We start from the raw sequence: 27,533 nt of genomic DNA, 5'->3' as shown, positions 1-27,533 counted from the left end.
TCAGCAACAAACACAAAATGGTCTTTCCCTGGTTTCAAGAATATAATTTCTTGTCACAGTTAGTCCACAACCACCAAACTAAAAACTGGTTAGCATTTACACTTCATTGAGATTAGGATTACAACTGTTGGTATGGTCCTTTATGGTTTATGAAGAAACAGAGGAGTTGAATGATTTCTGAGAATTTCTATTCTTGAAAAATTTTTTATTTATTAAATCTCTGAATATTCAGCATGAACCATCTCCTAATACCTGGTATCCTGTTCTCTCATGAAGTTGCATAGATAATCACTGCTTATGAATTAGTGAACATATAGCCAAAGCCCCATATAGTTTTCAACTGTCAAAATTGTAAAAGTGAAATTATCAAGTATTTAGAGCAATTTTTCACCTCATCACTACATCTCAAAATCTCCCTCAGACATTCACCTCAAGGTTGATTAATGTTTGATAATCATGGAAAAATTTGAGAAATGTATTGAAAACTTTCATAACACAAATCTTCTCTTTGAAATAAAGGAGGTAGTACATTACACCAACCAAATGACAACCAAGTTAGCAGATAGTAAAGGCCAAAAGCAGACAAATATCTCCTTCAATCTGTTTCTACCTGAATATGTAATTCATTTGATAATGTTACAAATGTAACCAGATCTAGCCAAGGACATTTTTATCAAGTGTGATAAATTGTGTTTGAACTACTGGTCCCACCCACTGAATATTTAACTTCATGTATTTCAATAACTTCTCTGATAATCAACTGCCTGAGCAACATTTGCAGTCTTTCAAGTTGTCGTTTTGGGACATGAATTAGTGTTAGCACACACATAAATCATGGCAGCAAGTCAAGAGGAGCTGAAGCAGAGTGCTGCTGCCTTTAAAATAGTTAACACCAATAAACACAAGGTATACGTTAATTCAGTTAAAATGCATAGATTCTACTTCTAACTTATTTAAATTTTACTGTTTTCTGTTTTGTAACATTACACTAAAGTTACTGTTCCTGAAACTGAAATCGTTAAAAGTAAAGGATTGCTATCATAAACAAACCAAAGTGTGTGATAATGAAACTAAAGAACACTCAATAAGAACTACACATTTTGGAATATCAAATTATTGAAAAATAAGAGTGATTATAATTATAGTCTGATGCTGCTATGTCATTCTTTTTCTGAGACTTTGGACCAACAGCTTCAGAAGGATTAGCAGCAGTACTGAAAAAGATGGAATAGCATCTTACTCATTTCTTGTCACTACAAAAACTTGCCAAACTCATTTTGAAACTCTATGTCCTTTGGAGATATAATTTTTTTTTGAGATAAGTAACCTAATAGTACCTCCAAATAATAATCTTTTCTGGCTTTCTCAGAGAACTATAGTAATACTTTAAATATAATTTTAGACTGTCTTCATAGTAGATTTTTCTATTCTATACCTCTATTCTATAGCTCTATTTCACACCTCTATTCAAGACAATCTATACTCTAATTTCACTTTTTATCTAGTGAAAATCATGAATATCTACATCAAAATAAGTATGTATTTTAATATGTAAATACATTACATTTTTCACAGTAGACTATAATAGGCATATGATATATAGTGAAGGAATGAGATTTCTTGCCAGGATTGCAATAGCCAAACACTAATCCAACTGTGTTTATTGGAAGCTCAATTGTGGTAGCACTATGGTAATTGATACTTGGCAAAACTCTGAACAAATCATAGACCAATTATTCCTCAATTTATTGGTAACTACACTTCTAAGAAAAACTCTAAATAATATAAGCATAATATGTATTTTATTTTTTGTTTATTTTTTAATTGAGATAAATTACAAAAGTAAAGGGCATCAACCTTTAGTCTACACTTTGATGAAGTTTTACCTGTGTATACACTTGTGTATTCATCCTCCAGGAGAAAATATATATCAATCTAAACACCCTGCTCCCTAATGTCTTTCTGGAGTACCTATCACTCCAAATATAAACACTGTTCTAACTCCCAACACCATAGATTAGTTGTGCCTGTCATCTTTTGTAAATGGCGTACCAGTTTAACATTATATCTATGTAATTTATTCATTTTGTTATGTGTCTTTATAGTTTGTCATTTTCATTGCTATATTATACTCCACTGCATGAAATTATTACAACATATTGACCCGTTGATGGATATTCAATGTTTCCAGTTTTTATCTCTTAAACATAATGCTGTTATAAATATTTTTGTATATATCTTTTAATAAACATAAACACATAAATTTTGCCTGAAGTTGAATTTCTGGTTTGTAGGGTGTAAGTATGCTTTACTTTAGAAAATACTGCCAAAATGATTTACCAAGTGCCTGTGCCAATTTATACTTCCACAGTAATCTAAGAAATTTTGTTTGTCCAACATTCTAGCTAACATTTGCTATGTCATCTCTTATTATTTGTTGCCTTTCTGATGGAGTATAGTAGCATCTGAGTTTTTTGCTTACTTTGAAATATTGTTTGTCAGCCTTGGCTTGCCATTTTACTTTCTTAATATTATCACTTGATAAGCAGGAGTTCTTAATTTTAATGAAGTCTAATTTATCATTTGAAAAATTTTTAATGGTTCTTTTTGTTGCAGAATTATAGAATTCTTTGCCCATTGTAAAGTCATTAAAATATTCTCATATGTTTTGATATAGTAACATTATTATTTTACCTTTTATCCTTATGTTTATAATTTATCATAACTAATTAGTCTGTACTGTGTGATGTAGAGGTCAAATTTAATATTTTTATGAATATCCCAATATTGACCTACCAATATTTATGGTAAAGACTGTGCTTTCCTTACAGAATGAACTAATAAGCCAATAATGCACAAAAATGTAATTACAAAAATATATTCAATTAATCAAAAGAAGACCAAAAAAGATTAAAAGGACTGAATTACAGGTGGCACAAATAGAAAATAAATGTGAGATGGCAGATTTAAACTCAAACATATTGATAATTAGAACACATTTAAAGGTAGACATTGCCAGATTAGATCAAAAAAGAAAGATCTAACCATAGGTTGCCTACTAGAAATCCACTTTAAATATCGAAGACACAGATAAAAAGAGGAAACTAGATAACTCTATGCAAATACTGATCAAAAGATAGTTGGGATGTTTCAAGTTATATCAGAGAAAGTAAAAGAAAAGGAAGATGTTCCATAATGATAAGTGAACACGTTCATCCAAAGGATCTAAATTTGGACCATGAAGAGGACACCAAACAACAGAGCTTCAAAAAGGTCACAAAATGAAGAATAGCTCAGAAAGAGAATTAACAAATTTTTAGTGATGAAAGTTTCACAAAATCTGGGCAGTATAGTATTTTGTTATACCTTTTTAAATTTATTTATCCATTAGTAAGAGTATGCCTTATGTTTGGAAAGCATCTGTGTCTGTCATGCTACCAGTGGTAAACAGAAAGCCTGGTTACATTAGGAAATTTTATTTGCGAAAGGTAATAATTGCAAAGGTGTAGATGTTATGTAGGGGAACGAAAAGAGATAGAGCAGGTAGCTGGAGGTGGAAGTTGTTAGTGCCTTTAGCTGGAAGAGAAGAGGAAACGGAGCAGCTACTGGAAAACCAGGGAAAGTCATGATGAGATCTTATAGAGAGAAGTGATAATATTTGGTTGATGGATGCAAAAAACTCAAGATGACAACTCACAAAACTAGCCAGGGGTGGACATACCCTTGCCTCAATTTTCAACCTCCTTTCACTTCCTACCCTCTTAGAATTTTCCTCCAGTATTCCCCATTCACCAAAACCTGCTGAAAGCCAGAGCACACAGGAGATTAAATCAGTGTTCTGTGCAGAGAGCAGAGCACAACAGGAAAAAGACTGTATCTGTTGGTATAAGTAGAAAACTTACAGCACAGTGCTCATAAACAGATAGAATAACATTTTGTTTTACAAGTTTATTGCAATCTCTGTGTTATGGTTGAAATGTCCTCAAAAATATCATATGTTGAAGTCCCAGTCTTCAATGTGACCTTTTTTGGATATAGGGTCATTAGAAACATTGGCTAGGATAAAGACATACAGGAGAAGGGTGGGCCCATAAGACTGATGTCCGTATAAAAAGAGGAAATTTGGACACAGATGCACAAATAGGGAGAATACCGTGTAAAGATTGAGTTATGCTGCCACAAGCCAAAGAACTATGAGAAGCTAAAAAAGAGGTCTGGACTAGATCTTTCCCTAGCATCTAAGAGAGAGCTTGTTCTTTCTGGAAACTTGATGTTAGATTAGAATTTAAAGTTTAACATATTTTCCTCCATCAATAGAATTTCTAATACAGCATAGAACTATGAGACATGTAATAATTGAGACACACATAGTATTGTGCAGTTAAATGGTAGAGAATTATTTACAAATTCTGGACTAGGGGAATTTAATCATGAGGCTGCTTGGATATTGTGATGGTTAGTGTTACGTGTCGATGTGGCTAGGCCACAGTACCCAGATATTTAAGGAAACACTAATCCAGGTATTGCTAGGAAGTTATTCCATAGATATGGTTAACTACCATGATCCAATGACTTTAATTAAAAAAAAATTTCATTCAGTAATGTAGGTGAGCTTCATCTAATCAGGTTAAAGGCCTTAAGAGTAAAAATACTGAGTTTTCTAGGGAGGAAAACTTCTGCCTCGGAACAGCAGTATCAGCTCCTTCCTGTGTTCCAGCCCAGCCTCTTGCCCTGCTGCTCTAGAAATTTTGGATTTGCAATCCCCCACAATCTTGTGAACCTATATATATGTGTATGTGTGTGTGTGTGTGTGTGTGTGCACGCGCACGCACACACACATACACACATGTATATATACACAGACACACAGTTTTTCTGAAGAACCTAACTGATACTGATGTTTCTCAATGCTTTTGAGGGCACAAGCTCATCATTACTCTCCTTAACTTTTGAAAACAAATTATTTGAAAACAAATTGAATACAAATTATCATGTTGTAATAAGCCATCATGACAATCTTTTCTAATTTTTCTTTGAACGTTTCATGATGTCAGTGTCATTATATATTTCTAATTTTCTTTTATTTATAATTTTAGGAATCTATCTCTCCCCCCGACTTATGTTCAGCAGTAGAAAGGAATTCATAACCAGCTCAGTCTTTCTCATTTTCCCCTGAGTTCTCAGTGTCAGGTCTTAAAAGTGAGTGTGTGAAAAGTGGAACTAAATGACTCCTGCTGTTTTCTGTAACACTTTCTGTTAAGGAAAGATAGGGCAAGGACTCATGAATTAAGACAAGACAATTTCTAATTTATAGGAAGAGCATAGAATTGGGTCACAGGAGTTTTGTCTGCTTCTCCTAAAAGTAATTTTACATTAAATTCAAGATAATCCTCACAATATGGAATGTCTAACGATGGAATCAGAAACCAGGTTTGAGCGGGTAGGTGGGCAGTCACAGAAAGGGGCACTCTGGACTTACCGATGCCATTTTAATTAAAGTAGGAAAGTCGTCATATGAGAATAACATATAAATACTTACAAAAATGACTGACTCATTACAATGGGCCAGAGAGAACACTGGAGATAAATGTAAATAATCTTGCCTCCCTTCCTCACCAGAAGCCCAGATTTATGACAACAGATTTAAAGACAGAAACTGTTTCTCGAAACAAACCTGGAATTTTAAACAATATAATCTAAAGTAATGCTTATTTTCAATAAATATTTTAATATTAATATTTTATTTACTTAGTATAGGTCTTAACTAAATTGTGTATAAAAATCTTACCATATTCCAAACCCAGGCATAAATATTTCCATATATCTGTTGTTATGAATTATTCCAGCTCCTTAGAAGTAAAATAATTGAAGAGTGAAGAGAATGCTGTGAAAATATCCTTAATTAAAAGTATAATTTTTTCATCAGCTGTAACTCTTGACTCCCTTTTCCAGTCAAAGAGTTATGCAAGAAAAATGTTTTGACAACTGAGACTCAAATTTCCAGTGAGAAATTTCATATGTCTCTAAATTTCTGTCATTCTTCTTACTTAAAGAGTAGGCTTTAAACCTAAGCAACTCTAACTTGCAGGCAGAAAAAATCCTCCTGTGTACCATAACCTCCTAGTGACGTCATATCCCTTTATTGATTATGTTTCGTCTATTTGTTGGCTGGCTGGTTGTTTGGTTGATTTCATTGCTCAGACTTAGCTAAATTTTATTTCCTTATTTCCTTAATTTTAGGATTGTTACAATTGTTCAACAGTTCTCCAGATTCTCTTGCAGAATATGCATCAATCATTATTCAAAATCTTTAACCTGTGAACTTTAAGTTCAAAGTGACAGTGATTTTTTTTACCTCTTCTAGAATTAATTCACAAACATCACTTTTTCCCCTTAAGAATCTCTTCATGGTATAAATGATGGTTTTAGGGAGGTGTGTATTATCTACCATTCTTTCTTCCTACCATTCATTATAGCTTTTAACACCAGCTTCTGTAGCTTTTAAACTGTTGACAGAGATAATTTTATTTGTAATCGTACTTTTCCTTTTTTAAATGAAGTCCTTATTGAAAGTCATGATTCACTGTAGGTCTGTGTATGTATGTGTATGTGTGAGCATACACACATACATATATATACACATATACATTTATGCATATATATATACATAAACACATATGTACGTACATTGTAACTCACAGGGACTCCACATTTTATGTGAGTTCTTTGATCTGTTTCCTAAGTGTGAGGCTACAAGAGACTTGCCTCAATGTTCCCTGTGCACATCTTTCTCCTCAAGCCCTTTCCTTAGCAACCCTAAAATATTTCTCCCATAAATCCACATTGGATTTCTTGTTTTCTTTCTCATTTGATAGACAGTGTTGTTCATATCACTGATACTTGCTCTTTCTTGTGTTACTATTGATTTTTCTCCTTTTTGCTTTCTTTTCACTTCCAACTCCCAACTACCACTTGAAGTTTCTAGTCTCACTTTTACATTTTTTCATCTTGAAAGCTTGTGATTTTTCCCTCTCTACATACAATTCAAGAGAAAATGGAAATACAGAGTGGACTCTCAAAATGTATCCAAACAGATCCTTAATAAAATGATATGATAGCAAAGGTACCATTAGGTCTAAGTTTTATGAAACTTCATAACTGTTGATTAGATAGGAAAGCCAACCACCATTATATATTTCAATGTAGGACATTTCCTATAGAAGAAAAAATTTCTCACTGCAGAATTACTGTAATCTTTTCCAGAAAGCAAGCTAAAGTAAAACATCTGAGCAAAACACAGCTTTTTGGGGAGAGATTACCCACTTTTCTATAAGATAACACGATACTCTGTTTTTTATATAATGATACAGTCAATAAGCATTCCCATAGATATAATATTTAACAGTCTCACTGAAGCCTGTGATATTTCTACTGCTTTTGTAGAATGCTTACAAATCAATCCTCTTTAACATCAAGACATTTCTTTCTTTCAGGAGAGAGAAAGGCCAGAGCAGGAAGAGAAGTAGTGTTGAAGTAATCCAAGAAAAACACAGACTGCAGAAACAGAAGCAATGCATTTGCGGATGAGCAATGCATTTGCGGATGAGCAATGCACAGAACTTACAGCAACACATGTGCAAACTAATACCAGAAGCTTTGCTGCACAGAAAGCTCTTACTAGCTGCAGCATTTATATAATGTTCCTCTTTGGAGTAATCTGGTCTTCTTAGCACCATAAGTGCTCTCAGTCGTTTGTACCTTTTCTGCCAGTCTCTGTTCACACCTATCTGGTAACTGGACTCCAGCTACGCAGGCAGAGAGAAGGTCTAAGCGGAAACCAGGCTATTACAAGAAAGGAACACCTGCTCATATTGTTCTGCGAGGCAGAGGATTCACTGTCTGACTCTCATTTAAACCTCAAATAATCAAGAGTTCACATTGTCCTAGTACAAAGGGCACGTATGGCCAACTTTCCCTGTTCCTATAACCAAAGCTTAAAAATTATGTTTTGGGAAAAATGTTGGATTCCTCATACTTAAACATTTAACAAGACTTTTTGTAATCATGTTCTTTCTTTTACTTTCCCAACTGCTTTCTGTTGAAGGATAGCCCTGGAAACAAGAAACTCACTTTTGGTTTTCATTTAAATATTTTTTTTATTTAAAAAAATTAAGGAGTACAAGTTTTATTGCATGGATGGATTGTGTCATTCTGGAGTCAGGACTTTCAGTGTACCCATCACCAGAATAGTGTATATTGTACTCAATAGGTAGATTTTTCATTTTTGATGTTGTGAAAATCGCTGAAACTTTGCTAAAATTGCTGTAGCCTAGTAGAGCCTATTAGAGAGCACTTGAGTGTTTTTCTAATTCGCTTGTGTCAGATGGCCTTTGACTTTGACTCTATGGGTAAAGTATCTCAGAGAGTGCAGAAGATATTTACTAAATGGCATTTTAATATTACACCAGGATTCTTGGCATTTGGAACACCATGTTTATTTGTTATCTCAAAATACTCCACAAGCCAATTATACTGTGCTTCACTATTGTACATTTTCACTTATATTTATTCCTCTAGAATTCTTAGTTTCAGATAACAGAACTTTTATAGCAGTTAGGGATTTATTATGGATATTAATTTTGTTACAGACTCACCAGGAGAGGAGAGAACTAGGCAGGGATTCTACATACTCAGGAACTGTACACAAGGAAAGAAATCAGGAAAAGCTTATGAACAACGATATGCAGACACTATTCTAGTGGAAACACTACTGTACTTTCACTTGTCACCTGAAACAATAGGGGAATAAACCCCAGAATCTTGCCTCTGCTGTTCCCCCAAAACAGATGTGCTCACTTCCAGGCTTGCTAGCAGATGTGGTCTCTTGTGATCAATAATTGTCTCACTTTGCTCATTTCTACTTTTGAGTCTCATAAAGACACGTGATTGGCAGATACAAAGACACACAACAACTTATCTGAAAGCAAGCCTAAGAAATGCACATTTAGATCTCAGGACTCTGTAAAGTAGGAAGACTTGTAAAAGGACTTTAAAAACAGTGATGCATGTGACTTACACAGTAACCTTTATATCAGCTCTTGTCAGCTATACTTTGAGTTTTAAATGCACTTGGCTTGAATCTTATATACTCCAACTTACAAAAATTTAATGGCTTCTCAACATTTTGTGAATTCCTAAGCATTGAAATTCTTTTGGACATTTTTTAGTTTGATACCCTGTTTCCATTAAATAACTGACCTTCATTTCAACCTATATCCTGAGGCTTCAGCTTCCTGAGCTGACCTAGAATTGCATCAAAGTCTCAATCACTATGCATGCCATGCAGTTTTGTATTTTGAAGATTCTTCTAGTATTTTGGTATATTTGAGTGGGGTTATGTAATTAAATTAAATTCTACTTCAGCCACCTCTGCCATCAACCCAGCTGGTTTCAATTGCCGTGTTGCTCTACCCAACCCCATTTTATCCCCTATGCATCACCTAACCACAACTGTAAATTCCCACCCATTTCTGATTTATCACTGGTTAGTCATCTTTTTGGATAACTCTAGCTCATTCAACATATACTCAGGCAATCTCACTTTGAAAACAAGATCAATTCTAAAACTGGGCAGCTCTCTTCTTGGAAATAATTCTGCATTCATCTCTTAGAATAATGATATTTCTCCAATACAGACATAAAGACTCACAATTAAAAATGATTTGATAATTCAGTAATTCAAAAGTCACATATGTGCTAATAATAACAATGCTTATTATAGATTTTAAAAAGTGCAAAATATAATTCTTGTTCAAGAATTGCTAATAGTCTCTTCAAAGAGCTAAAGTACACATTAGAACAAATAAACTTAGAATGATAGACGACAGTAATACAAAATGATAAGAGTGGTACAGATACTACTAGAGTTTAATAAAATGGAAATATTAATATGAAAGTGAAAATGATGGTTTGTTATTACCAAAGAAATGTATTTACAAATCATTTTCTCTTTTATTGTATAGCCATACCCTGATAAAGCACTTAGGGAAGAAAATCTTTCTTCATGAGGTTTATACTCGATATGCACAAATCGTAATATTCTCCAATTAATTTCAAAAATGAGGGTAATTTCAAAAGTAAAATAGTTATATTTGATAATGCTTTGAAGACTGATATGTAAACACATTATAAATACCTGCAATAAATTCCCTTTACATGTATAAGTCTGTTAATTTAAGACAAATTAAATTTATGTCTTTAATTTCTTTCAGCAATGTTTCATATTTTCATTGCAGAAGACTTTAACCTCCTTGCTTAAATTAATTCCTAAGTATTTTATTCTTTTTGGTGTTATTGTAAATGGAATCATTCTCTTAATTTCTTTTATGATTTTTCATCGTTAGTTTATAAAATGCAACTGATTTTTGTGTGTTGACTTTGTACCTTGCTACTTTTCTGAATTTGGTTATTAGCTCTAACAGGTTTTATTTTGGGGAATCTTTAGGGTATTCTACATATAAGTTCATGTCATCTGCGAACAGATAATTTTACTTGTTTCTTTTCTATTTAGATGCCTTTTATTTCTTTTTCTTGCCTAGTTGCTCTGGCTAGGACTTCTAATACTATGTTTAATATAAGTGGAACATGTAGGGATCAATGTCTTCTTTCTGATTTTAAAGGTAAGTTCTCATATTTCCTTATTAAGTATGATGTTCACTGTGAGTTTTTCATATGTGGATTTTATTATGTTGAGATAGTTTTCTTATATTCTTAGTTTGTCAAATTATTCTTTTAAATCATAAACATGTGTTAAATTTTGTTAAATGTTTTTTATTCTGTTCATTATGTTGTTATGGTGTATTACATTAAATGTCTTTTATATATTGAAACATTCTTGCATTCCAGGAATAAATCTCACTTGGTCATTGTCTACAATCATTTTAATATGCTGCTGAATTGGGTTTGCTAGTATTATCTTGAAACTTTTTGCATCAATATTTATGTTGGATATCAGTATATAGTTTTCCTGTAATGTTCTTTATTGTCTTTGGTATCAAGGAAATGCTAGTCTTATAGAACAACTTAGGAAGTGTTTCCTTCTGTTTAATTTTTTGGAAAAGTTTGAGAAAGATTGGTGTTAGTTCTTCATTAAAAGTTTTGTAGGTTTTACCAATGAAGCCATCAAGTCTGGAGCTTTATGTTGTTGGAAGATTTTTGATTAATGATTCAATCTTCTTATTAGTTATAGTTCTACTCAGACTTTCTTTTTTTGTTTTGTGGCTTAGTCTTGGTGGGTTTTGTGTTTGTAGTAATGTGTCTATTTTACCTATATTATCCATTTTTTTTTTTGCACACAATTACTCATGGTACTCACTTACAATTTTTTTTATTTCTGTAAAATTAGAAGTCCACACTTTCATTTCTGATTTTAGTAATTTGAGTATTTTCTCTTTTATCTTAGTCTATCTAGCTAAATGTTTGTCCATTTTGTTGATCTTTTTGCAGAACATATTTTTGGTTTCATAGATTTTTAAATACTATTTTTATTATATATTTTATTTATCTCTCCTGTAATCTTTTTTAATTCCCTCATTCAACTAGCCTTGGATTTAGTTTGTTCTTTTTTTCCTAGTTTCTTAACTTTTAAATTTAAGTTGTTGAGTTAGGATCCTTTGCTAATATAAGCATTTATAGCTATACATTTTTCTCTACCACTGTGTTTTCTATGTATCATAAATTTTGGCACTTTGTGTTTTCATATTCCTTTATAGCTAAAACTTATCTAACTTTCCTGTGATTTTTTTCTTTGATCCATTGGTTGTTTAAGAGTGTGTTTTTTAACTTCCACAAAATGTTGAAATTTCCAATTTTCCTTTTGTTATTGATTTCTAACTTTCTCCTGATGCGGTAAAAGAAAATAATTTTTGGCCAGGGGCAGTGGCTCACACCTGTAATCCTAGCACTCTGGAAGGCCGAGGCGGGTGGATTGTTTGAGCTCAGGAGTTTGAGACCAGCCTGAGCAAGAGCGAGATCCCATCTCTACTAAAAATAGAAGGAAATTAGCTGGACAACTAAAATATATAGAAAAAATTAGCCAGGCATGGTGGTGCATGCCTGTAGTCCCAGCTACTTGGGAGGCTGAGGCAGGACGATTGCTTGAGCCCAGTAGTTTGAGGTTGCTGTGAGCGAGGCTGACATCATGGCATTCTACGATGGGCAACAGAGCAAGACTCTGTTTCAAAAAAAAAAAAAAGAAAAAGAAAAAAAAGGAAATAATTTTTGTGCTAGGTATCTTTTAAAATCTATTAAGACTTAAATTATGGCCTAACATGTGGTCTATCCTCGAATATGGCCCATGAGAAGAATGTGTATTCTGTTGTTGGCTAGAGTGTTCTTATACATGTTTGTTAGATCTAGTTGGTATATTGTGTTTTTCAAGGCTTCCATTTCTTTACTTATCTTCTGTCTAGTTGTTCTCTCCATTCTTGAGAGTGGGTTATTGATGTCTTCTATTATTATTTTTAAATTGTCTAAAATGTCTCCCTTTCATTCTATTAATTTTTCCTTTATATATTTTATGGTATATTATTAGGTGATAATTGTTAAATTTTCTTGATCTACTGAAACTTTTATTAATATATAATGGTATATGATGGCCTTCTTTGTCTCTTGTAAACTTTTTTATTTAAACTGTATTTTGACTGATATTAGTATAAGCATCTCTGCTCTCTTTGGATTCTATTTGCATGAAATATCTTTTTCTATCCTTTAACTTTCCATCTATTTGTGTCACTATTTGTGTAAAGTGAGTCTCTTGTAGATAGCATATCATGTTGGATCATATTTTTATCCATTCTGCCAATCTCTATCTTTTGGTTGGAGAGTATAATCTATTTACATTTAAATTACTGAGGAGGGATTTACTTCTGTTATTTTTCTGTTTGTTTTCTATTTGCTTTATAACTTTTTGTCTCTCATTTACTGCCTTACTGTCTTCTTTTGTGTTTACTTGATTTTTGTAGTAAAACATGTAAATTCCATTCTTATTTCCTTTTGTATATATTCTATAGCTATTTTATTTGTTGTTACCATGGGGACTACATTTACCATCCTAAAGATATAACACTCTAACTTCAATCTATACCAGCATAACTTCAATAGTGCACAAAACCCACTTTTTTAAGAGCTTCATCCCATCTCTTGGGTTGTTGATGTCACAAAAATGTATATACATTATGTGCCCCAAAACATAAACTAATAATTTTTTAATGCATTAATCTCTTATATTATATAGAAAACAAAACTTGGAGTTATAAATCAAAGTTACAATAACACTATCTTTTAGATTATGATTGTTTTTAATGCATTAGTCTCTTAAACCATGTAGAACACAAAAGGTAGAGTTACAATCCCTTGTTACAATGACACAAGTTCTATAACTACTTATGTATTTACCTTGATGGAGCTCTTTTTCTTCATTTGACATTAAATAACCATCAAATGTTCTTTTTTAAAAAATTCCATTACTCTCTTTAGCATTTCTTGCTAGTGCTAAAAACCTTTCGCTCTTGTATATTTGGGAAAGTCTTAATTTATTTCTCATTTTTGAAGAACAGTTTGCCAGCTATAGTATTCTTGGTTGACAGCTAATTTTTCCTTTTAGCACTTTGAATATATCAGCCCACTGGTTTCTAGTCTCCTAATTTCTAATTTCTAAACTTTCTAATTTCCCCTGTATATGTGGTTGCTTTTGAATATCCTAGTCTTCAATGTCTAGCTCCTAAATGGGGAATAGAGAAAATTGAAGAAGGGAAAAGTTGTCAGCCCTTTAAATCTTTTGAAGGTTGCTTTAGTTAGATGGGGGATTGAAACATTGAAAGAAGGTGCAGCAACAATGGTCATTGCCTCTTGGTGTGCTCTTCTGTGATGAGAAGCAGCAAGCAGTGAGCAGAACATAGATTTCCAATATTTGGAGGATGGAGTCCTTTTATCCAACCATGATCCCCACAAATTATATGCAATCTATTCTAAGAATATATGCACATCTGCCTACCACAGGCTGAAGTATGTAGGATGGTAGCTGCTACTATACTAAGAGCTTAAGTGGACCAAAATTAACTGCAAATTAACCATCCTAGCCTTCACTTGAAGTTATCAATTTTCAGTAGACTCCAGAATACTAAAATCTTAATAGTTATATCAGTCAGATTCTTCCATTACAATTGCTGTGTAAGGGAGGAAAGACAGATTTATGGTGCATCCTACTCTGTCATCATCCTAGAATTCTAACCCTTTTAGTTTTAATTTATTTTTGTTCTTTCTACCCACAAATCAATATCCAAATTATTATTTCTATTTTCTGTAATATTATCTGCTGGTTCCTGAAAACTTAACATTGTTAAGGGGATGGGTTTTGGAATCCAACAGACACTTACTGGTTGTGTGTCATTAGACTAGGTAATCAACCTCTTTAAGCTCATTTTCTTCATATGTAAAATGAGCTAATAGCCATTATATACAGTTTTGAGTGTGAAATAAGAGAATTATTAGCTCAGGAACTGTCAGGTTGTGATTATTTTATTAGTCCAAACATGCTAATTATTTTGTTGTTTTTCACTGAAGAAATATTTATTGAACAATTAATGTGTACCAGACACAATTATTAAAAACACTTGTGAAAAAGTGTTGGGGAAAAACCAGTTCTTTTCTGTTATAAAAGAAGTTTTGTGCTTCTTTCTATTATGGAGATTGTATTGTTGTAGGAAAATGCATATAATAACCACAAGACAAATTTAGAGAGGAATAAATTCTACGGCAGAAAAAAGAAAGAGGTGGAGTATAAGTGTATATGCCATTTACCATTCCTTTTTTTTTTCCAGTCACCTATCTAAGTTGAAAATTTAAGGTCTTTCTAAGCTGTACCTCTTCTTACTAGGTGGCAAAGTCATGTAAAGACTTCATTTCAGAATGCTTTTTATTTATTTTTTTTCCAGAATGATTTTTAGTATTAGTTCATTCTGCACATTCCCACCCTCAGCACAAGGGTTCTCTACTACTCCTCAGGGAGAACTTGGTAATGGTCTCCCTAGTAATTGTTGACTCTCACTGAGACCCCATTTTAGTACTAGCTGTATCATCTGTTATACTGGGGTTCTCAAAATACACTTTAAAATTTATCACGTCTGTTTAAAAAAAACCTGCAAATTTTACCAATTACCCAATTACTCTCAGACTAGCATTCAACGTCTCACATTTTTCCCTTTTTTCCAGTCATGCTTTCCTGGGCTAGGTGTTCTAGCCATGCATCCTGCATTGCTTGTCTTAATGCCCCTTCCCCACCTCCAACCTCCTTGGACATTCTAGTTTTGCTTCTGTTGTTTTTCTGTCCCCAACTATTGCCTTTTTCTTCTGCCTATAAAATATTTTTATCCTCGCTTATAAAGATCACTGCAATGCTATCCTTTACAGGTCTTTCTGTTGTTTTAGAGGAGACATGATCTCTCTATTGACTATTTGTTGCTTTTTGAGCTACTGTTAAACAAGACAGATAATTACCCTCGCTTGTGTTTGTCTTACTTGAGACCTTCTTACCTACTCACCAGATTGCAAACTCCTGGGTAATTGACTACCCAAACTACAGGACACTGAAAATACCAAGGACACCAAGTAGGCTGTTTTCTCCTTTACTTAATTACTTTTCTATTACTGAGAGTATAAAGCCTGATTGATACAAAGAGTTGCTCAATAAATATTTGCTGAGCTGAGTCAACTAAATCAAGAAGTGGGCCTCTAATAGGTGTTACAACACTTATAATTTGGACTTTAATTGGGTGTGACTCCATGATCATATATAACCTGTGGCTTTTTAAGTCCAATTCCAAGATCCTTTAGTACATATTACAAACTTTTATTTGTATCATACGATGTTGAAGTTTGAAACTATAATGACTACTGCCCAGAATTTAATGCTTACTGAGAATTGAGATGTAGTTAAAGCATTCTTATATGGTTTGCTTTAATGAGCACAGAAATGAATTTTTATAAAGAAAAAGTAACCAAAAGTTTGGTTAAACAAGCAGTGTGGAATTGAGATAGGAACCACCCCCTAATTAGAAACTGAGAGAGACTGCATTTCTAAGGTTTGGCTAACTTGACCCATATGCTCCATTCTTTTTTCTTCTTCTTTTTCTTTCCCCCTAGAAGCATGTGGGAAATGAAAAACCAGTCTGGTCTTCAATGGTTTGCTTTGTGCTTCTTTATTATGGTCAGTCACAGTAGATGACCAATGAATGTGTCACTTTAAGAAGAAAATCTTCTTAACCTTGAATGGATGAATCAGGTGTGAAATGCTCTATTTGATACATTCAGAGGTATCCTTTTGTAGATCAATGCTTTAAAATTGAAAAATGTTTTACACACTGAAGCCTGATTCAGACTCCGGTTCAAAAATATCTACAAACATCACCTCTTGTTCTTTATGAGGAATGAAAATATTTATCATGATTTTTCTAGAAAAAAATAATTAGCTTTTAACATTAATCAATATAATGGGGTGTTCTTTAATTGATCCTAGCCATATAGGCTACTGGAGTTGTTGTTTCCAGCAAAAAGTATTTATTAGTGTATGCAATGTTGCTACTGATTTTTTTCTGGCATATTTGAATGAGAAAGATTCTATCACACTTTGCTACTCTGCAGCAATTCTTAAATGCTGATGGAAGAAAGGTGAGGATGTATAATTACAAGTTAATACAGCTGGATAAGAAAGGCTACCATTTTAAAACACCAAAATCTGCAAAAACATTAAGCTTGTTTTGAGCTTCTGCTCTCTCAAACCTTATCTCTAAGGGTGATAAAATAATGAAAAATACTTGACTAAACTGCTGGCAAAACTCTTATTGTTTGTATCACTCTTGGAAAAGACTCTTGGGACTAGCAGTGGAATCCTTGCTATTGATTGGCTGGTTAAATAGGGGACTATTAGCTTCAGACGGGCTAGATTGATTACACAGCAGCAGCAGGAGCTGAGACTCACAGCTGAGCGAGCGTCAGGGTGAAAAGGAAAGAGAGCAAGGGAGAGAGGGAGAGAGGAATGCAAGGTGGGGAGGAAGGCAGTGCACGTTCCATAGCATCACTATGTGACTGCTGGTGCCCGATAATCTTGCTGTGTAGCTCCCTCGGTCAACAACTTACTGAGGTGCCTTTTCTTTTCCAAGAGGATGTCAGCTCTAAGCTCCGGAAAGAAATAACAGACTTCACCTTGGAATAGCTCATCTCACTCCTGCATCATTAAAGCGGATTTTGAAAAGAAAACAAAAATCCAGTCCTCTTTCCAGCCCCACTTTGTTCCAGCACTGAACAGAAACAGTTTCATGCTCCAGGTAAGAAAACAAAATGTTTATTTCTGGATTTCTTTTTAATCATTCACAGTAAAATACATCACAGCTTTGCATGCTTTTAAAACTGAGTTTGCAGGGATGCGTTAAAGTCAGTGCTATCTATACACAAGCATGTGGATTTAGAAATGTGGAAATGCATAATGTATTTATAGGAATACATTTGTTTTTTTATCTCCAGGTACGTACAAGTGATTTTTAAATGCTATCACTAGATTATAAGTTTATGGAGCAGATACTCTGAATAAAAAAATAAGTTAAGTTTATACTAAAAAGTGCATTTTTGGTTACTACCTTGAAATATGTTCATAGGTATTGTTTTTTAGTTGTTAATCAACTTTGGGAAATAGTAGCATGTCGAGAAAGGACCATTACTGCTTTAACTGTCAACTATTATATTTCATGCAGACACAGAAGCCACTATGTGCTTTTCAGTGATTGTCAGGGGTTAATTTTAACTAAATCTGTCTTTTGATTGTACCTTTAACTCTTCAACACAAGTATGATGTGTCCTAAATGGTGTGACATTAGAATGCCCTCTTATTATAGCTGTTGACGGTCAGCATTTGTTCTTAAGAAAGTACTGAGCTAAGGCAAAGAAATATGACTCTGGAGATGTTTAGCTATTCTAGAGTTCATTGCTGACCTGCAGTGCCATCAATTAATGTTTTAAGTGTCAGTGATGGTATGCGCAGGTTAAGTGTCTGTGAATATATAGGAACTTGGCATATATTAAATTTCCTGCTGGGAGCAAGGCTTTTAAAAAAATTATTTCTGAGGAAATTGATGGAATGGTCTAAGAAGAATGGGCTAGGATGGGCAATGCAGTACTGATGTAGTTGACTGACCTTAGTTTTATAGGTCACAGATATCAACTGCTAAGGAGAAAACATTGTGGGGGGGAAAAAGGATTTATTTAATGCTTACTGGAACTAACATGGTTTGTAACATTTTTATGTTGATTTATTGGATCAATAAAGAGATATTGGGTCAATGAAGAGATATTTTACCCCGAGTTGCTCTGATTGTCTTTCTCAGTGAAATTCCCTGAGTCGCTCCTCTAATCAAAGAACAAACTGCCATCTGTGATAAGATAGCAAAAACTTTTTAATATATTGTTCTATGTTTCAAATAAGAACATGATTGCCAGCCCTACTGGGAGCCAATGTATCTGAATTTAGGAATGTTACATCTCTGAATGGCTGTTTTTGTGTGTTTTTTCACCCTTATTCATATTTTAAATAAAACTTCATATTTGCAAAACAATTCTTTATAACATATTTTGTCTTCTAAATGTGAAATGGTATTTTAATGTTTCCTAATACCGTATTATAGCTATCTAGATATTTCCATGGATGGTGACCATATCAGAAGGGAATAATTGAATTGGTAGTTTAAATTTTAGAAAGTACAGTTTGTCTAAAAGAATAGACATATATATTTAAAAATATTGATTTTTTCCTTTAAATTGAGTCATTTGATATAAAGTTTTATGTTTAAGTAAACAAATGCCAAATTATTAACTGATAAATATGTCAGGCACTGTAGACCACATATTTATGTATATGGTAGCAATATCATGGCAAATCCACTCACAGAACTTTGTCTAAAATCTGTTGTAATCTAGCTTAATTGTTTTGTATATATTATGTTAACTATGCTTGTTCTGCAATTTATTCAAAATTATGTTTTTAATCATTTCATTTTTATGCAAACAATTTGACATCTCATTCAAGGTGGTAACAGTTTTAACCAATTAATCTACTCATTTTTAAGTTTAATACACAAAATTAATTTAAATTTTATTTTGGTTGCAACAATCTTAAGTATCTAACTTATTTTATACAGTTCAATTTCCTTACAGAATTTATTGATGGGATAAATTGAGTTATATACAATAAAAAAAACAGTCCTAATTGTGTGTTTTCTATGAGACCATTAAATTTTAGCATGAGTAGATGTAAACATCCATACTTACTTTTTTTTCTATAAATAGGCACATTCTTCCTTTAAAAAAGACTTTAAAATAATTTCTTAACACTGGGTGCCTCTTGCACTTAGTCTTCTTAGCTTACTCTCAATATTACTTTGATTCTCTTTTTTAGTTTTCTTGCAAATTCTGTAATTTCTCCTGTAAGGGATTTTGTTCCTCCTCTTCTTCATAGGAAGTGGCTAATGATTGGGGAGAAAAAAGGAAGTTTTTTCATTAAACAACGTTTCACACTTTTCAACTATGTAATTAATATGTCTCCTACATTCCAGATCAGTGCACTTCAGCTCACATGACTGAGGAAGACAGGTGTTCTAGGAGTCACATATATACGTGTCACTCTGAGCCTGAAATCTAACAGCTTACTTCATCAATTCATCTTAGGGACTCTCACTATTCTTTGCATTTGAGAGAGATCTAACTGACCTTTTATTCAACTTTTTGTTCACTTTCATAGTATCAGATATCTTTCCTGATTACTCATCTTAGCCTTTGTGAAACAAGAACTGAGAAAGTATTAATACAACCTCTTCTGTTTTTATAGATATCTAAACCATTAGGGGGCTCTTTCTTCCTGTGTTATACTCAGCAAACCACTGAAAGAGGGTATACTGCTTTCTTGAAATATGTTCCCTGTTTTTAAAATGTGAATACTTCTTTAAGTAGCTTTCTTCTACTCCAAAAAGAAACATTTAAGATCAATAAGTTTTTATTTTCACAGGAAAGCAAATATATCCTATGTTTTCTAAATTTATTCTCTTTAAATATTTTGTAAAAAAACTGTTTAAAAAAACAAATATTTGAGATCAATAAGTTTTTATTTTCACAGGAAAGTAAATATATCCTATGTTTTCTAAACTTATTCTCTTTAAACATTTTATATACAAAAATATTTTAATCTTTAAAAATAACAATGGCTTGAAATATGAACATGGCCTATTTGAGGCAATTTTAAAGATTATATGTTATGCAAATAGCATGATAAGAAATAGAATAATAAGGACAAACAAGAAGGAATAAACTGACTTTATATCATCTCCAAATATCTGTGAACAGCACAGGAAGAGTTGATGACTCTGTGGCTTCCATGCAATTTGCTTTCAGGAGGAAAGAACAGCAGGCAGCTAAAAGAGAATATTACCTGTGTTCTACAGAAATAGAGATGGAATAATTGAAAATAGTAGAATGTTTTACTATCCATGCACATATAGGAAATGCATTTTTAAATTCAAAAAAATATTTTCTGCCTCACAGGGTTTGGAGTTGTCATAAATATACAGAGGTTGATGTGAGGGCTTATTATAGGGGAAAAGTGTTTCCTGTATCACTTTTGAAAGCCATGCATAGTGAATTGCGTAGCAGACTTTCCTAATAAATAGAAACATATTTCTCACATCTTTCTGGCAGCTAAAGATGTTCCCTTCCTGCAAGACTTGTCTGGGGATTAGGCAGCATTCAATAATGAGTTCATGCCCAAGCAATGTATTTGGTAGGTCTGGGCTTTCCATCAGTTGATGCCAGCTCATGAAAAGAGAAAGTGACATACATAATCTGAGAGAAATTTCTTTTGGGAAGTGAGAGTAGGGGAGGAATTCTGAGCAATGAGTCATGGAATTTCCATTATTTATTGAATGGCTTGTTGGTTTGTCAGGGTAGAAGAGTAGTTGCTTAAATAAAATGGAAAAACATAAATAGTAAAGACATTTCCCTTACTTTTGAAAGTAAAGATCTAGGACTTTTATTCTTTGTTTGAAAACTTACATACCTTGAAAGGAATGAATTTTGAATGCAACTAGCATAATATACATAGAACTGGGAGAATAATTCCAGGTCTACTGGATCATGCTGGTATATACTCTAATGCCGTTCTTTCTTACAAAATTAGATTTTGATAATGTGAATTATTGAGGAATGTGGAAGTAGGAAAATGGGTAATTGAAATGGGTAATCATTAATATGATAGGCTAATATCAGACTTGGGAAACAGGAGGGTTCATTCTACTGGGTTTAAGCTAATGGACTGAGTTAGATGATGTTAATAATTAGAACTCATCTGTTTATTGTTGTTGCTATTATCAATGAACTGGAATTGTGTTCTCTACAAAACCACTCCTAGGTCTATTTCTTTGTGAAACTGCATGTGTGTATGATTGGGTGAGAATGTCTTTATATGTGGGTATAGCTATTTTTATAGAGTTTGAATAACATGGAAATATAGTCACTTGTACTGTATAACATGATTTGTGTTCTGGATCTGCCATTTCTTATTTCAACAAGTTATCCTTTCCGAATTCAATCCTTCCCCCAACCCAACACACACAGACACAAATACTGCCATTTTCTCTGGTTATTTTATATTAGAAATTGCTTAGATAGGACTTGAGATGGGTCCATATGATGCCTCTTCTGTTACATTATTTCCTGTCCATTAGAGAACTCTGTATTGAGTCATGTAACTTAATCCTCGAACCCTGTCGTTTACCAAACTCCAGTCACTCTAATTTCAAATGAGAGGATTTGGGCACAGGGTTATTGAGAATAGAGGAAGATAATGAATCATACCAGTACACTCATTTTATTAATCATAGAATGGATAAGGTAGAAATGAGAGTGCATGTTATTGCTTGTCTACCAGACATACTAATGCCACTCATGTGTGAAGATGTACGCATTCTCACCCATGCTTGGCAAAATAAAGTGAGGGAAGATCCAGCAGTAAAGCATAATGTATAACAAACACCATTTTAGGGCAGGTATGGCAAATGGGTTTCAAACATCTTTGAAACAATTCTTTTCTTATGAATAGACTTTACTTTCAGATCAATTTTAGTTTACAAAAAAATAAGAGAAAAGAACCGAGTTCTATATACTGGCATCCTCCCATCTCTGTCAGTATTCCCTATTATGAACATTTTATATTAGTGTTACCATTGATGAGCCACTATCAATACATTGTTATTAACTAAAGTCCATAGTTTACAGTAAGGTTTATTCTTTGTATTGTATATTCTATTAATTCTATTTGACAGATGTATAATGACATGTATGCACCATTGTAGCATCATACAGAATAGTTTCACTGCTCTATTTCCCTGTGCTCTACCTATTTATCCCTACCTGTGTCCCTCCCCCTGAAACCCTGGCAACTACTGATCTTGTACTGTCTCCATAGTTTTGCATTTTCCAGAATGTTATATAATTGGAATTATACAGTATGTAGACTTTTCTGAATGGTTTCTTTCATTTAGCAATAAGCATTTAAAGTTTATCCATGTCTTTTCATTGTTTCATAGCCCATTTATTTTTATTGCTGAATAATATTCTATTGTATGGATAAACTACAGTTTGTTTATCCATTCATCTATCGAAGGACATCTTGGTTGCTTCTGAGTTTTGACAATCATGAATAAAGCTGCTATAAACATTCATATACAGCCTTTTGTATGTATACACATTTTCAACCTGTTTAGGTAAATACCAATGAGCATGATTGCTGGATTATATGGTAAATGTATGTTTAGTTTTGTAAGAAACTGCCAAACTGGTTTCCAAGTGGCTGTACCTATTTTCATTCCTACCAGCAATGAATAAGAATTCCTGTTGTACCACATTCTTGTCAAAATTTGGTGCTTTCAGTATTTTAGATTTTATTCATTGTAATAGGTGTGTAGTGTATCTCTTTGTTTTTGACATGTACTTTTGATTGGTAAAAGCTATGTATGCCATGTTGAGAATAATTCTGAAACACTTCATGGATCTTCAAGAAACATGCCCATTAATTAGTTGGTAACGTTTCATTGCCAGATTGTGGGGTTTTATTCCTCTGCAGGACAGGCTGCATGTGTGTGGGAGGAGAGTTGGCCCCTAACTTGCAACACATATTTGCTATTGATAATTTTGAGCTATAGTGGAATAAAATGTATAAAGTAATCAAATAAATTAACCCCCATTTGTCCCAATCAGATAGTCCCAATCATTTTCTAGTTTGAAAGGGCTATGCTTGAATTAAAGGGACTACATTAACTAAAAACTCAATAGCTACTTTCACTTAGACCTTGACGCCTATCAAAAGCATAACAACTGTAACAGCTTCCAATCAGATTTCTTTTTCTCAATCATTCTCTTTATTTGCCTTTCCACATTGCACTTTCTAGCTGTATTTATAGCTGTGGCTAGAAATATATGGCTTCATATACCTTATAAGAGAAAATCCAAATCCTCAAGTAGACCAGGGTTCTTCATAATCTGGTCTTAACCAAAGTTTCTGATGTCACTACTCATTACTTCTAGCTAAGCTAAGCTGTGTCTTCCTTATCCTCCAAAGTTTTTCTCTCAAATTTTGTCCATAATAACAACCTTCATTGGATTGATCTTATCTTTTCAATGAATTCAAACATTACCAATCTTTCTACATCTCCTTGAGAATCTCCCTACTGTTAATAATGCAAGGTTTTATGTGATCAAATATTTTATGTATTACGTATTACGTACTCCTATTCAGATTGTATGATTCAGAAAAGGAAGCACAGTTCCTTACGTTTACTTTTTCAGTTCTCAAAGCACAATGTTCATGGTACTTATCTATTATTTGAAAGAACAAATTAAAACAATGGCTTAGCACAGGATATAAATAATTTTTGAAAAGGTTCTTGCATCTCCAATTTTCTTCTCTTTATTTTTTTACTTAAAAAGGAGGGTAATCTAATTGGTTAAGTGGTCTTTTAATACTTACATGAAGGTGAATAAATATAAAAGTTGTAGCTGTGCCACTTGACTACTATGGGGTTTTTTTCCTGCCTACTCATTGGGAACAGCACACAGTTCTATTACGGTAGGTATGTTAATGTGTATAAACCCCTTAAAATTGGATGAATAACGGTTCATTATGTAGTACATATGATTAGATATCCCTCAGAAACAAAACTGAATGTATTTGGTGAATGAAATCACATTAAGGCAGAAAATATTAATACAAAGTGGAGATTTATGTTCCCCTTTGGGCATTTATTTGAATTTTGAAAATGTTTATATTGTAGCCAAAGGATTAGACTCGTCTGCTAACACACTTTTTACATTTTGGAAAGTCTCTTGAAACATTGCACAGACAAACATGTATATAAAACATAAATAAGACCAAATAAGACCACCAATCTCTAAAGATGTTTAGTGGTCCTGCAAAGGAATAGATAAAGTACTTAAAATGCCAGTGTCTCCTCTCTCTGCTGCTGTCTCCATCTGTTTGTGGATATGTGTATTGCCATATTTACCTCCAGTAAATTGACTTATATTCTGAAATTTCCAACCCTGACATGCATTTAATAATTTATGTGTACTTTTAATATTTTTTTCATAATGTTTAGTTGTTGGCTGGTAGAGATACTCAGGGCATCATACCTACCATCTAGTTATTGAACACTTTTGTCATAAATCAATATAACTTTAATTTCTTGGCTGGAACTCAAGAACTAACCAATTCATTGCCAAGAAATACACCTCAATAAACTGCCTTAAATCTAATGAGGGCAGAACATTTTGACTCATAGCAGCAAAATTATCACTGAGAACACTAGAGGATTTACAGAATGCATTTCTGAGGCCCAATTATAAAATTCATTTGATAGAAAAAAAGAATGGAACATAGGACTTTAGATTCCAGTCTTTCTGTCTTTGAAGCTCATTTTTTTTTTCTTTTTACCACTATGTTATGTTGTCTTGCTCACTCTAGAACCTTAGAAAAGGTTTTAACATCTGTCAGCCTGTATTTCATCCTCTTTATAGTAAGGACAATAATAGCAAGTACCTTATGGGGTGATCCAAGGGTTCAAAGAGATTACAGAGGTATTAATAAAAAGCTTAGAAGAGTGACTGACAAAATCATAGACGCAGGAACTACAGCAGAACTCATATCAACATTAAATATTTCCAAATCCACAGCCCTTGAAAATCTGATCTAAAATAAAATGTCTTTGTGCTATCCTTCATTTAATCATTGAAGAAACATTTGCTGAGCAACTGATAAGTATGAAATTTCATACTTAACTATTCAAGTGGTTACAGTGATGAATAAAAAGTAGATTAGGGGTTCTCCTTCTAGTAGATAAGAAAGAAAACTGAGTCAGTAATTAAACTATTACTTTTTGTATCCAAATGTGCCCTTCCACCCTCTCTTCTGTGATGCTGGGCCGAGGAACTTGAAAGAACACTTCTCCTTTCCAGTTTGTCTCCCATTAGGTTCTGCCAAGAAACTGCTAGATCGTGTTGGGAGGCAGGAGGAGGGAAAATGACTTTCTTCTTTTTTGTGTTCGCTGCTCTTGTCAGCATTACTTCCTAGTGCTCTTCACCTCCTCCACAGCATCAGGTAATTCAAAATCATTTGTTTCCTTTGCAGCTATTTCTAGTACTCCGGGAACCAGCCTCATTGTGCCCCTCACTGGCTGCGGCACCAGGCAGGCTGCACTCCTTCCCTCTCTCCAGGGGGCCCCTCCTCCATCTTTTAGGCTCTTATAATCTTAATGAGTGGCTGTCATTGAGAAAACAAAATCTTTCAAAGTTGTTTAAAAAAACAGGTAAAAAGAAGACTTTAAGACAGTGTAAATTAAAGGTTTGTTTGTGTCACTTTTTAAAAAGCATTTACTTAAGTCTAAAAGATCATAGACAAAGAACAGAGGAAGTTTCCTTTGTTCCCCCAAGCTACGGGTGATGACTACTTCCAACATTTAAAGTCTCTTTCTTAGCTCACTGTTCCCTTCTTGTACTTTCAGTCCTCCAAGATATGGATTCAATAGTCTGTTAAAGTATTACAACTGCTGTGCTCGCTGTTTTCCTGACTCAGTAGTGACTGATTAAAGAGATCATACTTGGAGTTGGTAAAGGAGCAAGGATATGAGAAATTGAGTGGGTTACCAATGTGGGGTCCAGGGAACGGTTTGATCATGTCCTTTGGCCTTGAGCACAGTACTGAACTATTGCTAATAATAATTGGAGTACTAGTAATCCATAGAATGCGATGGCTTTCCCAATTACCCAAATAATCTGCTGTGTTTACTTGCAGTAAAAACCCTTCTGAAGAAACGCTCTAGTAACCAAGTGGTAACTGTCTTTCACTAATCTGTTTATAATGGCTATTTTAAGACTATAAAGATAGAATAATTGTTTTAACTGCACTCGAGACCTTACAGAGAAACAAGTCAAAAAGCCATACACATAAGCTCATGGCTTTAAATTATTAGATCAAGTCATTGCAAGATAATCAGAAAGCTTCTAAGGCCATATGAGTGGGTTTGGGTTAAACTGAGAAACTTAAAACACCTGAGTTTCTCTAAACCTGTCTTGTCAGCAGAAGAAAGGTTCCTTCCTCTGACTGAGGAGATTAGCTGTCTCTTGCTTGAAGATCAGGTAATAAAACACCTGAGGTAATAAATCACACTGGTTGCCAATTTTCCTCCGGACTCACCCACCATACTTCCTATCTTCTGACCTTACTGAGTCAGAGCTTACCATGCTCTAGAGCACATATAAAATCTGACCTAGGAGGAAATAACTTACATTTCAAAATAATTGCAAGATTTTGCCAATTGATATCAATAAAAATCCGGGGCATATGTGAGACATTTGATTGTTTTCTCCCTTATAAAATGGCAAATATAATGCAGCATGTAATAATGGTTAAAAACTGCAAGATGTCTTGAAAAATGGAAGAGACACTGAGAAGAAATTAATAACCTTTTTCTTTGCTCAATCTGAAAAAGGATTCCAGAGGACTTGATACTTGATTTGTCTTTAAAATGGTGTGAAGTTATGCAAGAAGGAATCGTGGGGAGAGAGTGAACATTCAGAATGATCATGGGGTATTGGAAAAAGTACATGTAGTCCAGCATCATTGGCATGTAGGGTCTCTAGGAGGAAGCAGGAACTATTGGCCCTGGAGAGAGAGACAGGTGAACAGATTATGAAAGTATGCTGTGTATTATGTTAAGAAATATAAATGTTGTGGATAAGTCTTTAAATGTTTTTAATTCATGAGGTAACACATGATTTGCCCCAAAGATATAATCATCTTAAACATTCACAATAGATTGTACTTACCCATGGTTCCTTCTATAACTGGAGATTACAGGGTCAAATGTGTCAGATACAGGCTTCTCACC

The 27,533-nt window shown here is 33.6% G+C and overlaps 1 protein-coding gene across 1 annotated transcript in view; it reads left to right on the top strand.

Annotated features, from left to right (window-relative positions):
* The first annotated feature begins 17,130 nt into the window (after positions 1–17,130).
* Positions 17,131–27,533, top strand: part of CDH18 (cadherin 18) — a 690,430-nt gene continuing 680,027 nt past the window's right edge. The window contains exon 1 of the mRNA XM_045566567.1: positions 17,131–17,381. The gene's annotated coding sequence lies outside the window, so the exon portion shown is untranslated. The remainder of the gene's footprint in view (positions 17,382–27,533) is intronic.

This window comes from Lemur catta, chromosome 12, assembly GCF_020740605.2.
Source record: "Lemur catta isolate mLemCat1 chromosome 12, mLemCat1.pri, whole genome shotgun sequence".
NCBI lineage: Eukaryota > Metazoa > Chordata > Mammalia > Primates > Lemuridae > Lemur > Lemur catta.
Note: the sequence above shows the minus strand (reverse complement) of the source record. Positions and strands in the feature narration are given on the sequence as shown.